This window comes from Prenolepis imparis, unplaced genomic scaffold (genome assembly GCF_030444845.1).
Source record: "Prenolepis imparis isolate NDT839.2.m4 unplaced genomic scaffold, iyPreImpa1.0 SCAF_1, whole genome shotgun sequence".
NCBI lineage: Eukaryota > Metazoa > Arthropoda > Insecta > Hymenoptera > Formicidae > Prenolepis > Prenolepis imparis.
Genome location: NW_028141159.1, coordinates 17,548,623 through 17,566,062, shown reverse-complemented (window position 1 = coordinate 17,566,062; position 17,440 = coordinate 17,548,623). Strand labels below are relative to the sequence as shown.

At 37.1% G+C, this 17,440-nt stretch overlaps 1 protein-coding gene across 2 annotated transcripts in view; it reads right to left on the bottom strand.

Moving 5' to 3' along the window:
• Positions 1-17,440, bottom strand: part of Sema5c (Semaphorin 5c) — a 92,605-nt gene that overhangs the window by 61,112 nt on the left and 14,053 nt on the right. The window contains exon 1 of one of the 2 annotated variants that reach the window (XM_083034380.1): positions 16,303-16,349. The exons of the other annotated variant lie outside the window; for it this stretch is intronic. The gene's annotated coding sequence lies outside the window, so the exon portion shown is untranslated. Of the gene's footprint in view, positions 1-16,302; positions 16,350-17,440 lie in introns of those variants that run through there. 2 annotated transcript variants of the gene reach the window in all.

Below are 17,440 nucleotides of genomic sequence, written 5' to 3'. Positions count from 1 at the left end.
ACGCAAATCCGAAAGCCGACGTTATGATACACGAGGTAATACAATGGACCGATCGGTATAAACCATTCGGCGGAACAGAGCATGCAAACGAGTTTGAACGAGGTGCTGCTTCTCGTGTCGTGCGACATCGTTTACCGTTTTACGTATGATCTCTCCGGAGCTTTGCTAATATACAGGATGATCGCAGGTTAACTGCCCTTTAAGTCTTAAAGACTGTCACTCTTACGTAACGTGTATACGTGCAGGATTTCTTAAATATTTTTTTTTCAATTAATTTTCTCAAAGCATTTTCTCTAAATAAATTGTGTCAAGTTTTTTTCAAGCGCTAAGTATATTTTAAGTGCGCAAAATTTAATTCTTCCCTGGTTGCTCGAAGAATTATTTATTTCGATATTGTCGTTAAGTCTGTCGTCCTTCGCTCTAGACATTTTCTTTTTATGGAGAACAGATATACATAATTTTATCACGATCGCAATTCCTTCGTTTTTATCTCCAATATTTATATAAATGATATTAGACTAGAACAACACAAGTGTGCGCTACGCGCGCGCACCATTCTTTAACTTTATATTAAAAAGAATGACAGAAATCAGCTGATTAAAGCGTTAATTGCTAATTAAATTTTAAAATAATATGTTATAAAAATTAAAATAGTAATATGCTGTAAATAAAATATGTTATCACACTTTATTCTCGATTAATAGTTTTTGACAGAAATCAGCTGATAACTGTCAAAAATATTAATTAAGTTTAAAGTATTATAACATATTATTTAAAACATATTATTTTAATTTCTATGGCATTATTTTAAAATTTAATTAGCAAATTAATGCTTTAATCAGCTGATTTCTGTTAAAAATATTAATAAAACATTAATTTGATAATTAAACTTACAAATAATAATATAATAAAAAAATTGTTTAAATCATATGTTGTAAATAATGTTATAATATCTTATCCTCGATTAATATTTTTGACAAAAATCAGCTGATAACTGTCAAAATATTAATAGTAAAAATATTATAACATATCATTTAAAACACATTATTTTATTTAATTGGGTGTGTGAAGTTGGCATCCCTATGTTATGCTATCATAGTTCTGTTAAGAGTTCTGAGTTATTTAGAACCATTGGAAGAGTTCTTGATAATTTTTAGAAATAGTTCCGGTCATTACGATAACGAAAATCAGTTTCAAAAAATAAGGGTGCCAACTTCACACACCCTATTTAATTTTATTTTGAACAAACTGATTGATTTTTTCAGTAAATATATTGAACATTCATTAAGATTCATCGTTCTGATATTTAAGAATGGTATGAGAAACCGCGATAATTCAGAAATATTGTTGTCAAAGCGCGCCTTGAATAAAAACTGACTTTCATAAAAAACGTTCGAAACTACACTAGCAAGTACAATCGCGAGTATAGGTGACTAAAATGTATGAAAGAAAAAATTTGTCGAAAGATATATTTTTTGCCTCAGTTTTTATCTGCATATCGAGTTTTGGACGCGCATTTCGAGTTTCCGAGCCATGCTCACTCGAGCGTGAAGGAATTGGAGATAACACGAGAAGGACGCGAGATGTTTCGCGAGTCAATGAATCTCTCTTCTTTCTCTTTTTGACAGAAATCAGCTGATTAAAGCATTAATTTGCCAATTAAATTTTAAAATAAAAATGTTATAAGAATTAAAATAATAATGTTATAAATAATATGTTATAATATTTTTAACTCGATTAATATTTTTGACAATTATCAGCTGATTTCTGTCAAAAAATATTATTCGAGTTTAAAATATTATAACATTATTATTTTAATTCTTATAGCATATTTTTATATTTTAAAATTTAATTAGCAGATTAACGCTTTAGTTAGCTGATTTCTGTCAAAAAATATTAATCGAGTTTAAATAAACTTTATATTATTTTTTAAAAATATTCTTTTTAACACAAAACCAAAGAGTGGCGCGCGCGAATTGCGCGCTTAAGTTGTTATTGGTCCATATTCTCGATCTTCTTTTATCAATAAAAGAAGATCGAGAATATGGGCCCTAGTCTTTCTTCTTTTTCTAAAAAAGGCATGTTTAGTCGATTCTCGCAAGTATTGCTGATAACTGTCAAAAATACTAATCAAGTTTAAAGTATTATAAATTATAACATATTTAAAACATATTATTATTTTATTTAATTTTATTTTGGACAAACTATCAAACCCTCGCGATGACAGTCTCTCGATTCTACGAATATAACGCACAACGAGTATCGAGACAGTTAATCAGCATCGCGGAAAAGAAGCAACAATACTTGCGAGAATCGACTTAATATACCTTTTTTAGAAAAGGTTTAAAAATAAATGATAGTCTACAGAAAAAAACCGTAACATATTATTTTGATGCGTGAAGCGACATATAGCTATCTCGATACAGTAAAAATAACTATATACGACATCTTCGTATAATATTACCGTCCTGATCGCACCAAAATAATTCATCGTGACTGTTTAACCGTAATTATTTTCCATTCGCACGAACACCCGTATCACATTTGTTCAAACACACGCTGCTTGCGTGAAATCTAGGGTTAGGAGAAAATGCGGTTGGTCATGGACACCTTGTGTACGGTGATCCAGGTGTATAATACAACGAACACGAACGCAGGCTGTTACGCGAGTGGTCGTGGACCACGAGGAACAGACCGCACCGGATGACAGCGAACGGTAGAGACTGGCAAGGTCGACGACCTCGCCTACGACTTGGTGATACCCAGCTGGTCCCGTAGGCCAGGATCGAAACTACGAGACTGACGTCGTCAAAACGATCGCGATATCACGATGTCGCGATTGATCGATTTATCCTCTCTGCTTTCCCTCTAGTAACGTACGCCCTGGTCGGCGCTAAAACGATTAAAACTACTTGAACGCGGAAAAACTATTTTTAACGCACGTAAGAGACGATCAATCCCTAATTTAACAGATAAATTTTATATATATAAATTATATATAAAAAATTGCTACATATAAAAAAATTCATAGATTATAAATAGCTTATAATAGTTTCTACATATAGATAAATAGATAAATAGATCTATAGCTATTATATATGCTTCTAATATACCTAATATATTTCTAATATATTTCTAATATAAAATTGTTTAGAACAGCGTTTTATATATATTATTTTGTATGTATATATTATATAAAAGGTCTGGACTTTATAAGAAGATTAAATTAACAAAGCGCACATTTGATATATATAGAAATGAATAATAATTTTTGCGATTAATTGGAAGATGACTCAATTCAAACGGAAAAATTGTGACAGTCGCAACTCTTCAGAAAAAAATCGATTTCAAGTTTATCGACGAATCTGATCTCGCGATCTTTTTTGATAGCTAAGAAAGATTTATCATATAACAAATGGAGAAACGGGGCAATCTTCAAAAATTTAACTACACGACACACATTCCCCTTTCCGCATCTCCTTTGTCTTTCGACGTCCGTCATCGTGACAGCTTGCTTTCTCGTCTATGAATAGATAGCGGCATAAAGGAGGACACAAGACGTGAGGGAATAGGCGGACCCACGTGGTTTAAAACGACGATATATGCGTCTACCTACCTATTCCGAGTGCAATGCGTGAGAGAGAGGGAAGAAGACCTCTTTCAATACCTTCACCTACGTTTATTTACACAGACGTATCAACGGATCGACCTATCGACAGCTCCAAATCAATACACGATATAATTCGCTAAATAAAAGTTATTAACACTATTGAAGATTTCTCGGAACAAGTGAAATACTTAACGTTAGTAAATCAAAAGCGATAATTTTGTATTGAAATTAATAGTGTCTCTCACTCTCTTTAAATTAATTATTAAACTAAATTGACGTGCAACTAAAAAAATATATCTCTATATAAAAAATATTATTTAAAAAGATATTTTACTTCGCATATATGTATATATATATATACTTTAAAGATTGCTTAATATGCACAAATTTTCTGGAAAATAGTAGTTTATAATTGTTAATTATAAAGTAGATTTTAAATTAATATAGTTAATACATCTATATAAAAATAAATTTAATTTAAAATATGTTTTACCAATTTTAGCATTCAAATATAATGTGATCCTAAATAAAGTAAAGTAAAATTTGAATAAATATTTGTCTGACAAAACAAAAGAAGGAAACTGACTCGCTTTTTCGCAAGACGAAAGGAGTTGACGGAATTCCTGTGTGTATTTTCCTTTCTCTTCCTATATAAAAATATTCCGAACGATGCGGTGGTCCCTCTGAGCGAACCTTTTAAAAAATCCGTGCAATAATACACGAACGCTACAGTGGTCCCGAAAGATTTAAAGAGATAACCACGATTGTTTTGTTTCTTCGAATATATATTAATATCTCTCATCACGGTATGTTCTTCTTGTCAAAGAATAAACATCGTCCGAAATAAAAAGGGCTTTGAATGAGAGAATATTTCTATATAAACTTGTTGCATTAAAAGTAATATTTCGCGTATCATGTTTCATGTTTCGGAATATTCTACTTTATAAAATGCTATAATAAAAGACATAATAAAATAAAACAAAATTGTGTACAAAATACTTTTCAAGTATATAAAAAATTGTCTTATCAATTTGTTTTGTCATTCTCATTACTTTTTACACATATTTGTTTTCGATATATATTATTTTAAAATGTGAATTTAATTGAAATAAATATTCTCTTCATGATTTTGTTCAAAATATTTTTATATTGTTTCTTTCGTGATTTCATATTCCAAGATTCGCACGAAACATCACGTTTTGTTTTATGAAATGTAGCAAAAATCTCGATCTATATTTATCCCAGTAGCTTCGCGCTCCCCTTCTTCCCTTTTTCCTCGGTATCGCATTCAATTCAAAAGGCATCTTTCGGTCTGAGTATCCCGAGTATCGATAACTCGAGTACGCCGGATGTAACGCGTCTGTTGACCCAAAAAATGAAGAGCATCATCGACGGGAGGCTGCAAATAGGATTTCATACCGTTCCTCCATACATAATATCTGTTTTGTTTCTCTCGATCGAGTGCTCTTTCAGTTCTATTACTATATTCTATTTCGAGAAAATAGTAACGCGAGATTTCTATATAATGATGCAAAATAATACGCAATATACGGAAAGCGTGCAAATTGTAATATCAGTTTCTACGTGTACACATATATATTTAGACATGCTGTCACATCTCTGGTGACAGTTCAGCATAAATCTAAGAAAATTAATTGGTACAAGTTTCCGCGAGAAACGGATACTGCGATGAAATAAAAATGAAAATTCCATCTCTTAATCCGAGAATTTGCTCGCGTGAAAAAATGTTAAGTTGCATAAGTACGCTACCCGTTAGATCTCTGAAGTTAACGTAAGCGGCATTACCATTTATCTCTAATTTGCTGCGACAGTCTCTTCGAGCGACGTCTGTCAATGACGGAGAAATCGCAATTATACCGTGTGTCAATTACGATTGCCGATAAAAGGCAATCTAACTGACAATCAGATTAATCGACGAAGCGGAAAATTTAACATCGATAAAATCCAATGTCTCACAAAATTCCTACATTAGAGAGAGAGAGAAAGAGAGAGAGAAAAAAAAGATCGGTCGCAATTTTGTACCGTAAAGATAGAAGGAACTATCGAGAACCGAATAGCGACAAAGACGAATAAAGAATCTGCGATCGTTCACGAGAATTGACAGCCAATCTTGCGACAGTACAAATAAGTGTATTAATGACGTTATCCGTGCGCTCTTTAACAAATATCTTTTCTTTTATGACACCATTTTCACGAGCATGCTTGCAAATCGACGGCCGGACTCTTTCGAAAGATGCTCGAACGAATTTCTTTCACGTGACAGCCGCGACATAATAATTACATCGCTCCAACCTCGATAGGATTTGTCGTTAAAGAGACGGTGCAATTCTCGCTCCTGCGGACGATTTGGCGGTCGTGCCACATTAATGTTACCAATACCATCTCGCAAATCGCTCTTGTGCTTGCTTGATCGCGACGGAAATTACAAACTTCCGCCGCCTGCATTAATTTACAAGTAGCCTCTGACGTTATGTACAGAAATAACGTCCCAGAAGCTTCAAATGTTATTTTTATCAAAAATCAAAATTCAGAGACGGTTCAAAATATCGAGGGCGTAAAAAATTCGTAATCGATTCAAGATATGATACTTTTCTCTTGAAAAAATTATATATTTTTTTTTAAATCAAGTTTTTTTTCTCAACGCGCACACCTCACTCCGTTACTGCAATATAAGACGCAGTAAGACAGCGTTCGCTCGCGATTATGTGGGTGTCCAGTGTCACGTAATGTAGGCATCGGCACGAAGAAACGCTTTATCGTAATACATACGAGAGGTATTTTCGCAACGTGAGTGACGAACGGCGCGGAAGGATAAAGAGAGGAACCCTCGCGAAAGACAGTGGGTGGCACTGTCCGCAGCCTCCAAACACGAGCCGGTTTTCACAATGGCGAGAGAACTGCCGTGGAAAGTCGCGCGTGCAACACGTCTTCCGACTGGAGGCTGCTGCCTCTCAGAAGCAGGCTCCATCGGCGAAAGATTCTGGCGGCCTTTACGCGAGAGGAATAAAGAGAGAGGAATAAAGAGAGAGAAAGAGACAGAGAGAAGTACATATGGGGTCCGAGAAAGGATGAGCGAGTTGGAGGGGGCTGCTTTACACGCGAAACACACGCGAACGTTCGCCCACGCATTCGCGTCAACTACGAAGAAATAAATATCGATGGGTCACGCGAATCGTTACTTGTAGTTGCAACGCAGATTGACGGTCGTGCAGAAACTCCCCTACCGTTTTTCGCCAACATCAAACATCGTGTCAATCCGCCAATTTATTCCCGAAAGCCTGAATCTTTATATAAAAAAATTGCAACAATCAAGATATATGTATACATCGATATATACTGGTTAAATAAAAATATTAATATAAAAATAAATTTATTTATTTTAAAAAATATGAGAAGATATATATCTTGTGAATTTATCTTCTAATTTTTATTTGGAAAGATAATTCCGTGTGTTTGCGAGAAATGATTTATAAAACAATTTCTGTGTAATAAATTAAGAATTCTAAGTGATTGCGGCGGCACATAATGTGTCCGGATATACAATACTGTCGCTTTCACACTCGCCGCAAAATCAGTGTGTCAAAACACGTGCGTTAATGTCAAAACTGCGCAAATCGAAGATTCATCGGCTGCGCGCGCGCGGCGGGATGATTTAATATGCGTACGCTATTCGTTACCAATACCAATACCAATCCAACGAGTACCGACGAACCACCGAGGATAGTTACTTGAAGAGGAAATAAATCGTCGCTGTAACTCGCGACATAATAAATTATCGGGAAGAGAAGGAAGATTTTCGAGCGGCGGTTGATTTAATTCGCGTCGAGTGGATTGAGAGTCGTTCATTTTCAAGACGGACAGAAAAGACGGAAAGAACAATGGTTGGAGGGAGCAATTAATATGGACCGATAGCCTTCTTACCGACAACCGGAAGTGCAACGGACGGAGGATATCTCGTCACACGTGACTGGAAAAAAAATCTCTATAGCGGAACGCTAACAAGATGACAATGAAACACCACGATCGATACTGTTAGACGACTAGACGATATTCTCGTCAGGTCGAAGATCCCGATCCTCTCTCTGGTCTCAGATAAAGCTGTCGTAGATATAATTAGAAAGGTATGAGATAACACGAAACCGATCGGTTCTTCGATTCTTTAGACTAGTTCATTAGGCGGTGACATAATATTCATGAGGAGCATAGAAGCTTCAAGTCAATAACGTATTTTAATAATTATATTATCATTAATTAGGATTAATTATAGAAGTAAATAAAATTTCAAAGAGCAAATATCTATAAATTTACATTAATCAAACTTTTAATATTTGTTTTCCATTTGAATTAAATAAAATTATGAAATGCAACAGAGTTTGTTACGAAGAGTTTTATAACGAGTAAAGAAACATAAGAACTCTCGCTATAAGAATCGATTTCTTTCAATAGCATTTACTAAAGAGATTTTAACGACGTCATCGGTCGTATGATTGTTATATTTAATATCCTAGGTAAAATTGGCTCTAACAATAAGACAGGGCTACAAGCAGTTTCATAGTTAGGCGTGAACATGCACGCGAGCGTAAACGATCCTCCGTGACCGATACTTGGGCACGATCGAAGCCGAGCCTAGGAGAAGAAGGGAACGAGACGACAAAACGATCCGTATGGTATCAAAGGGCCGTACGCGCATGCTTATTACGTAATTGAATGAACCTCGAGATAAGAACGAAAATTATCCGTCGTCTTTTCTCGCGTCGCGAGAGAAACCCGAGACTCGTGAGCGCCGTCCCTTTATCAGAATTATTTTGTGTTTGTGTTTTGTATGTGTACACGACCGCAGAGATTGATTTCCAAGTTCGTGCGATAAAAAAAAACATTCTCAACTCAAAAACGTATAATATTACCGTGAAATGATGACCGGGAATATATCGCCAGAGCAAAAATTCGCACCATTTATACGATAAGTGGGATTTTAATTCTTTTTTTAATAAAAATATTTTTATTGTGTTTCAAAATATAGATTTTATATGCAAAATTAATTACCGCAAAATTTCATACAACGAAAGGGTGAGGAAAATAATGAGTTGCGGTACATATTGCGCATTACGACCACCGCCAGCGCGTTAACCGCCGAACAAAGGGCCGACTATAAACCGGGCACGGTTATAAACCAGGCCTGCCAAGCAGAACGCGCCGAATTCGCGACCGCGTCTGAAATAACATACACAGAGAAAAAAGAAGGATGAAAATGCACGAGCCGCCGTGGCAGCAAGAGAAAGCACGACTAATTAACTAAATTAATCCAAAGCTCCAATTTTATTTTCTTTCTAATTTGCGTTCTAAAATTTTCATAGAGAAGACATTTCAAACTAATGTTATTTCTCTAACGAAAAATTAAGATTAACAATAAGCTTAATTCGAAATTGAGTCTGTTTGAATATATTGCTTTCTCTCTCTACCTGAATATCTAATTATGTCTCTCTTAATGGCCGTCTAGAATTTGAGATGGAAAGATAGTGCGTGAAGTGGATACGATTTCGAAATTTCGACAGCGGCTTTTCAAAGTTATCGGATGATAAATAGAAAACGACGCGCTATACATCAGTTCACCGAGTAATTTCTCATTAATCAGTAGCCGGATGACAAGCCGGACACGAAAGTACCACAAGCGTGCAAGAAAGACATTCTCATCGCAGCTTTCAGAAACGCATAGATGTAATGATATACACGCGCTCGTAGGTCGCGCGAGGAGGGCGCATGATTAATCGCGCTCGCGGTATCATCATTTTCGATCTACGATACGATGCGCATACACGCGCATAATTAGGTGTAAACCGATAATTGGCCGCAAGGCCAGGGAGGGCAAGCGACCTTGATCGCTGCGAAGGAAGGGTTTCGACGGAACGATTTCGCGCTGTTTTATTCGCGAGCCGAATTGTTAGCCCTACCCCGTGGGGCATAATATTTTGACTGGACCCCGTAGGCGTGTATAAGAGCGTGTCAGGCTGTAATCACGCGCTCGATTAATTCCAACGTCGACGCGAGAGTCTGCGCCAGGAATACGTGCGCCGACTGTATGCATAACGTGACTACCACAAACGATTAGGGTAAATAAGACTTTTCTCCCGGAGGGATAAATAAACTCGATAATGTATTCGGAATTTTAAAATAATTTAATCGATTAGTCTGCGCGATAAATAAAGAGGCTCATTTTTTTACTAGACGTGCGCAGTCATTCACTTTTGAAAATAATTTTAGCACAAAATCACACAAATAAATTTCGTAGATTATAATAAAGAGAAGGACAAAAAGATGTCATTGTCTCTTTATAACATTCTGCACAGAGATTTTATATATCTCAATCTCTCGGAGGGATACATAAACTCGATAATGTATTCGGAATTTTAAAATAATTGCGCGATAAAGTCTAATTTTTTTACTAAACGTGCAGTCATTCACCTTCGAAAATAATTTTAGCACAAAATCACACAAATAAATTTCGTGGAAAGTGATTATAATAAAGAAGAGAAGAAAAAAGAAAGATATATGTATATCATTGTCTCTTTATAACATTCTGCACAGAGATTTTATATATCTCAATCTCGATAAATTAACTTTAAATGAGAAGAGATGCAGTCGTACAAGTCAAAGATGAATGCAGTATCGATTGAAATTCTAAAGAGATGCAAATTGTATTGTATATATCCTTACGGGAGAATCGCACTCTCGAAGAGTGTTCACTCGTCTGTGTTTTCATCGGACCACTTTCGCGAAGGACAGAATTTATTCTTAGTGTACCGCACAAAAGTGCCTATAAATATCAGAGAAGGGGAGCGCTGTGTTGGCATCATCCGCTTGTTCTTTTTTTTTAGTCGCGCCTTTTTGCAGAGAAGACCCTCCCCATTTTACGAATCCCGAAAACGTATTTATTCTTCGGCTCTATACGAGAGAAACAAGACGTTAGACATCAGCAATATCGGTTTTCTCGAGTCATCTTTTAAAGATGGCTCAAGAAGATTCTGCTAGTTAAGAGGTTCAATTAAAGTCATTTTTTTTATTTCCGATGAAAAAAATAACACCTAAAAATATTTAGCAAAATGTCTTTTTTTTACTAAAAGAATAATTAAAATCATAAATCTAAATATATAGAATATAGAAGATCCTGCAATTATATAAAGTGACAAAGATCGCTATAAATAATTAATGTGCATGTCATGAAAGTGCACGACTTTTATCATCTGCAAGGGATTGTCATAATAATAATTTTAAAGAATTGCGATCTCATTTTTCACTGTGTATGTGTGTGTGTATTATATAACAATGTTTCTGTTTCATATTCTAAATCCTCCCATATACTCGTACAATAACCGCAAGTAAAAAAATATCGAAGAAAAGATACAAATATTGGCGGTACGATATTATCGAGGCATCGTAAGCATTTCCGGCCGTGGCACCTGCTTTCTCAGCGTTAAAACGGTCTTTTATAACCGCCCGCGTCGTCGCCGTTTACTCTAATGCCGCAGTAAAAATGCATCCGTGCGACACAAAAGTCCGCCATAGGGCTCTTTAAAAGCAGCGCCATAGTTTACGATTTCCGCGTCTCCGCGACAATATGTCGCGCTTTAAAACGCTTTTATATCGTCATTTCTGCCACGTCTGTCCGCCCTTCTTATCGCGATTCGCGCGTACGGATAGATCCGCATCGTCGAGATAAATCTATCCATTCAGTTGTCCGGCCCGAAGTAACTCGACTTGCGCTTCCTCTCGCGATTCGACATAGAGTCGTTGCGGTCTTCGAGTGTTCTCGCGGTTGCAGGCCGCGGAATGAAACCCGCGCATATAAGGTTCTACGCGTAGCGTCGTAAATCTCTACGATTGTCCGGTTTTTCTTATATTTTAAGTTACCTCCGAGACCATCCACTCTTAAATCTTTCTGTCTCTCTTTCTCTCACTCCCCTATATGTCTCTTCGCCGCTATCTTTCCGGCCGGTTCCACCCGCGGATAAGCCGACGGATAATCGATCTTCGCCGCTGCGCGGCTGATTAAACCTCGCTGGAAACGTATGCTGTGCGTTATATCGAACACGCTTGACGACTGCACGTAATTGATTCACGATCGCGGTCGCGCAGTATTAGCCGTGGCGTAAGTTATAGAGAAAGTATAAACCAAATTGCGCTTCCTCGAGAGGATGAAGCCGATAGACTCGAGATAAATAATTTGCGAGATTTTAAAAATCCGCTTATCTTGTCGCAATTATCTTGTTGGTTGGTTATATACAATCTATATCCTAATAATTTATCAAAGTTATGTATATCATCTGTAACATATATATTTAAATAAATATTTAAAAATGTAAGAATGTTTGTGTGTTGCTATCAACCAGTTGCCAGTAAGGCAACTATTTCACAAGTAAGCAATTAATTAATAATTAGTAAAAACAGTCTATTTTTTTCTTAAATAATGACTATCAATGATCAAATTACATGCATAGAATAATATTCAAACGTTTTGTTCAGTAGATTAATTTATACTCGAATTTTTCTCGCGCGATAGATAAATGATAGGGCGTTTATGTTCCTAGCTTTTTTCCGAGAGAAGCATCCGAAGAGCGAATAAATGGATCCTTTCTAGCTCTCCCCTCGCGGGGTGTGGCAGTGCTTCGCGTTCGCGTTAACTTGGACGATGCGATTTATCTTACCCACAGCGAGAGTAGGCTGGAAATACGGCGCGGCCGCATCTCTCGCCGGTGTGCGTGCCGTGCACGTGCACGCATTAGAGCGTGTGAGGCAAAAGAGTTTTATGGGAGCGGGTCGCCAAACATGGTAACATGCCCGCGACTCACCTCTCTTGCAGAGGCCTTCGTATCTCTCCGAGAGAAACGTGCGCGTGTCTATACGATCAGCGGATGATCGAGTCTTCTGCGGTCAAGCTCTAAAAACGCTTCCTATTTGTACACGATAATCACCGATAGTATAGTTTTTTAATCCCTTCTCCTCGACAATGCAAATTCATTATTGTCATTAATTTAACGATTAATCGTCTACCATCGTGTTAAGTTAATGGATTATTTGGACATTTAATATTTGATTATTAAAAAATTGTCTAATTCTAACGCACCTATCTGCATCTGTATATTCCAATTGACGCGACTGTAACATGACAATAATATTTATTTGAGGATGGTGTTTAAAGTTAGATTAATGTTTTAAACTTTTCGCAGGATCGTGAGTATATGCGAGAAAAGTTTCGCGGAGAAGAGTCTCACAAGGTAGCAAGGAAATGCAGAGCGCTCTTGTAATTTGTCCCAAGTAAACAAGCGAGGAAGAAGATTGGTCCCCAAACTTCCGTCCCTACATTAGCGTTGAAAAACTTTCTTCGAGAGAGAAAATGGCGAGAAAATATGGTGAACCGGTATATATGGTATTAGCGATTTATGGATATACCTCGCGAAATGAAGGTAAGAATTATAATCGAAGAGTAGGCTAAAGGAGAATGGGATAAGAAACTTCGCATTTCCGATGAAAACGGATCGGTGAGGGGCGTGAGAGAAAAGGGGAAGGAGCAGTAGAAGGTCACGTGTTCCCGCCACGCATTTCGCGCGTTTAATTACTATTATTAATTTGCGTGCGGCTTAGGAATAAAGTGCGTGTAATCGCGCGGATGTCTAGCGACTCGCAATTTACCGCCGCACCTGCGACCACAGACATCGCGGATATTAAAATAACTCCTGCCGGCGGTTTTGCACGAGGAATCATACATGTACCTACAAAAACCACGGATCGTTCAAAGACGCGCGGGTAGGTCACGATGAGAAAGAAGAAAAAAATGCGCTCGAAGATTTGGCGAATCGGGGAAACAGGTGATTCGAATCGCTCGTTTATACTCTCTCTGTCGCTCTTTCCTTCTCTTTGCTTCTCGAATCCTTATCGTCGCTGATAATAGGGTTATCTCTCGACTTGACCTCCGCCTCGCGGCGACGATTGCACCGCGGGGTCGAAGTTTCGATCTCGAATAAAACCACGAAGGAGGAAGATCGATGGCCCGGCGAGAATCGGAATTTTATGAATTTCGCGCATACTTGGAACTTTTTGACGCAAGATGTTCCGCAGAAATCGAGCGAGCTAAGAACGATCAACGAATACAGAAATAGTGATACGTAGTCGGTCTAGTCTAGCGAATTAGCTCATACACAACGATCGATATTCGTACATGTATAAGGAAACATTGATGCGAGGTTTCGAATTAAGTTTCTTCCGAGTTATATGTTACGAGAGGGATGGAAATATACGCTGCTTTCCTTAATTTACGAGCGTAGTTCCTTCATTTTAATGTTATATGCTGGCGGAAGTTGTGAAATGTTGAAATGTTTGAGCAATCTCGTAAAGTACGATTACAATACGCCAGGAAAGGTAACTTAAATATCTCTCTATATAACTCTAATGTATACTTTACGGTGAGTATTCTATTATCGCAATTTTCATTCCATGTTGACACAAAATTATTTCTGACTACAATTCGTAGTAACGTACGATACTGTTCACAAATTCAGAAATACGTGTATCAAAATAAAAGAAAATTAAATTCAAAATCATAACTTATTATTTGTATAAACGGAGTATTAATTTCCAAAAAGGAAAAGACGGGAGAGATTTATTTACTGTCGCAAATTGCGCTAATTCAACATGCATTTCGTTCGCGCCAATCCTTTTATATTACCGATATATCAGATACATATATCCGATCAGATATAATTCTCCTTCGCGCTATAAACGTCCCGCCGATATCGAGCGAACTCTTTTACAAGAGCGCAACGAACAGGAAAAAAAAGAACGATTCCTGATTTATAGTGGTAATAACTCGAGTGTACCGGACATCTGTTCGGATTCTATCTCTAAATTCTCGAGACGAGCGATCTCGGTGGCAGTCGCGGTAATGAGCAAGTGTTATACATGCGAATGAGATGGACCGAGAAAATATTTCGCGAGAAAATAGCATGTTCTTGCTGTCTTAGGAATGATAAATGAATAGAATTGAACATACGTATATTAATAAAAAAAAGAAAAAAAAAGAATTTTCGTTGAATTTGAAACAATTAAAAATTGAAATCTTTGCACGACGTGAAACATTTTATTCTATCGTTTGAAACAAATTTTATTTTGATAAAAATTTATTCATAGATTTAATATTTTTTTTAAGTATTTAATTAAAAAAAAAACCTGACGAGAAATATATCAACTTTTTGTCAAAAAAGCTAAAAGGTTGCGATAAAGTGTGTCACTGTTTATTCCTGATGAGCTACTAGATTGTTTGTTTTGCATTATGAAAGTATTTACTATTTTCCTCTTTTGTAGATCTCGATCCGTCTCGCAAATTTCTCTCTCTTCCTCTCTTTATCTCTCTCCGATCCTCTCGACTGCTCAATCTATCGCAGTCGGCGAGACGATGATTCATTCGCATGCAAGCAATCGTGGAGAGGAAGGAGATGGGAGAGGATCATAGATGAGCGGTGTGTGTCTGCCGCCGCTTCATCGTAAATAAATCACGATCTCTCCGTTAACGTCGCGGATCTCGACATATGGCCGAGATTGTTTGCGCTAATTAATAACATCGTGTGCTGTGTATGTGTATGTCCGCGAAGTTGCGCATGTTCCTGTCTCGTATTTTTTCCCACCTCGTCATTTTTTTCCCCGATCTGCTATCGCTGATGAAACTTGATTTGCTCGACTTGCATGAAAAGACGAAAATACTTGATCGAAACATCTCAAAATTCTATAAAGTTCTTTCATATTTATCTACCTTTTCATTCCTCTCAAATTATATAACACATATATCAATCTATTTTATTAGAAAATATTGTTCCAAGCTACTACAAATCACTAAAGAATATATACAACGTAGAGAGCAACATGATGAAACATTGATGAAAACAAAACTATTACATCGTCGACGATTAAGCTATTACTTTTCAATGCTTGTATTAGATCAAGTTCTGTTCCACTGAAATAATGAACGAAATGTCTAACGTGCAATCAATTAGCGCTAGCATGATATGCTTGTTTGAGATAGAGCTGGATTATCCAAACACCGGATACGCCGCATCATACAAACACAGCTTATTTTACCATCGTTTATTGCGCGAAGTACATACGAAGTGTTTTACGGGGTAAACACGAAACGGGCACTTAACAACTAAGCTTTACGCGGGTGCTAGGAGAGGCGTTTCTAGTGTTGAAAACTCACACGAGAGTTGACAGATTTAAACACAATACACGATTTCCCGACGTTACCAAAAATAGCGAAAGAAACAATAATGGTGATGAACTTTCTGACAGCAAATGTCAAACAGTTTAGATAAAACTAATTCTCGAAAGATAACGCAGTTAATAAATGACAGTTTAACGCACAACAGCTGATAAATAAATATAGTGAGATGAGTTACAGATCTCTCAGCAGACACAACTTTGCTTGACAAAAAATTGTTTAGCGCGAATGCGAAAATTTCCTAAATTTCAAAAAGAATTGTTTGACATTAAATGTCAATTTAATATTGATTTATCACGAATGGATTACACCACGTGTTTTTTTCCGAGTTAAACGCGACACTTTATTCGCTGCAAAGTTATTTTCGCTGGTTCGACGTAATTCCGATCAGATTTCTCGAATAACTCACGTAGCTCTCTCTTTTCAGACAGAGTGTCTCTCGGGTAACTATTGCGAATATGCTGTCGATACTCGACTGCCGTATTGGAGAAAAAAAAGAGAAAAAACACGCCCGGTGGCAATCATACGATATCGATAGCGTTAATCTCGCGTCTATTTTTATACGACAGAGGGGAGTTTACCAGAGAAGGATACGCAACATCACACGCCCCGGTGATACGCACGCGTGCAAATACTTTCGTTGTGTACACGCGACACATGTACCGCTCGTCGAACATATAATGTATATATGTACAACAATATGCGCAAGGTCGACTCGACCGAAGGAGCGCGAAATCCAGATAACAAAAGTGGCGTCAAGCGGTCTCGCGCGGATCGTCACGCATCGACGCGGATCACTGCGGATTCCTCTCTTCCGATTATGTACGAACGGGTACGAATTTCTTCCTCTTCTAGATTGTGCAGAGTACAACGACGAGAGCGCGTATCGCAAAAAGTCCATCTCTCACCGTGTACAGCCGCGTGGCGAACAGCGCGGGAAATGATGCGTCCTCGCGTGTGAAATCTGTCGGCGAACGGATGGGGAACTTTACGGTATAAATCGCGATGATATTTCACGAGACGCGAGATACAAATCAGAGAGGCGTAGAAAATTGTTAATGCATACTTTTCGGCATAAAACGCACTATTACTTTCCGACAATAATAATGAATTGATCGAGCAAGCAAAATATGCTGAATATATTTGTCGCATCGACACAATCCTTGTTTTTTACGGCTCGTATAACATGGGACAATTTCTTTAACGTTCGTCGTTCTGAAATCTAAAAAGACCGCGGATAATTAATAACGACAATTTCGATGTCTTCAATGAACTGACTTTCAAGAAAAGCTCGTAACTACATCGTTATTCATAAATATAAATAATTAAATTGTACGAAATAAGATTGTGTGATTAAATTGAGACATAACGCACGTGTGCGCAAAATCTGATGACAGTTTGTGAACTTTAAAAATAAACGATTATTTTAAACTTTAACCGATTATCTCTCACTTGAATCTCAGTACACTTTAGCAACTAAAAGTTGTCACAAGTATCGGTATATTTTTTTTTTAGTTTTTGCATACCAAGTTCGCGCGGAAACCAAG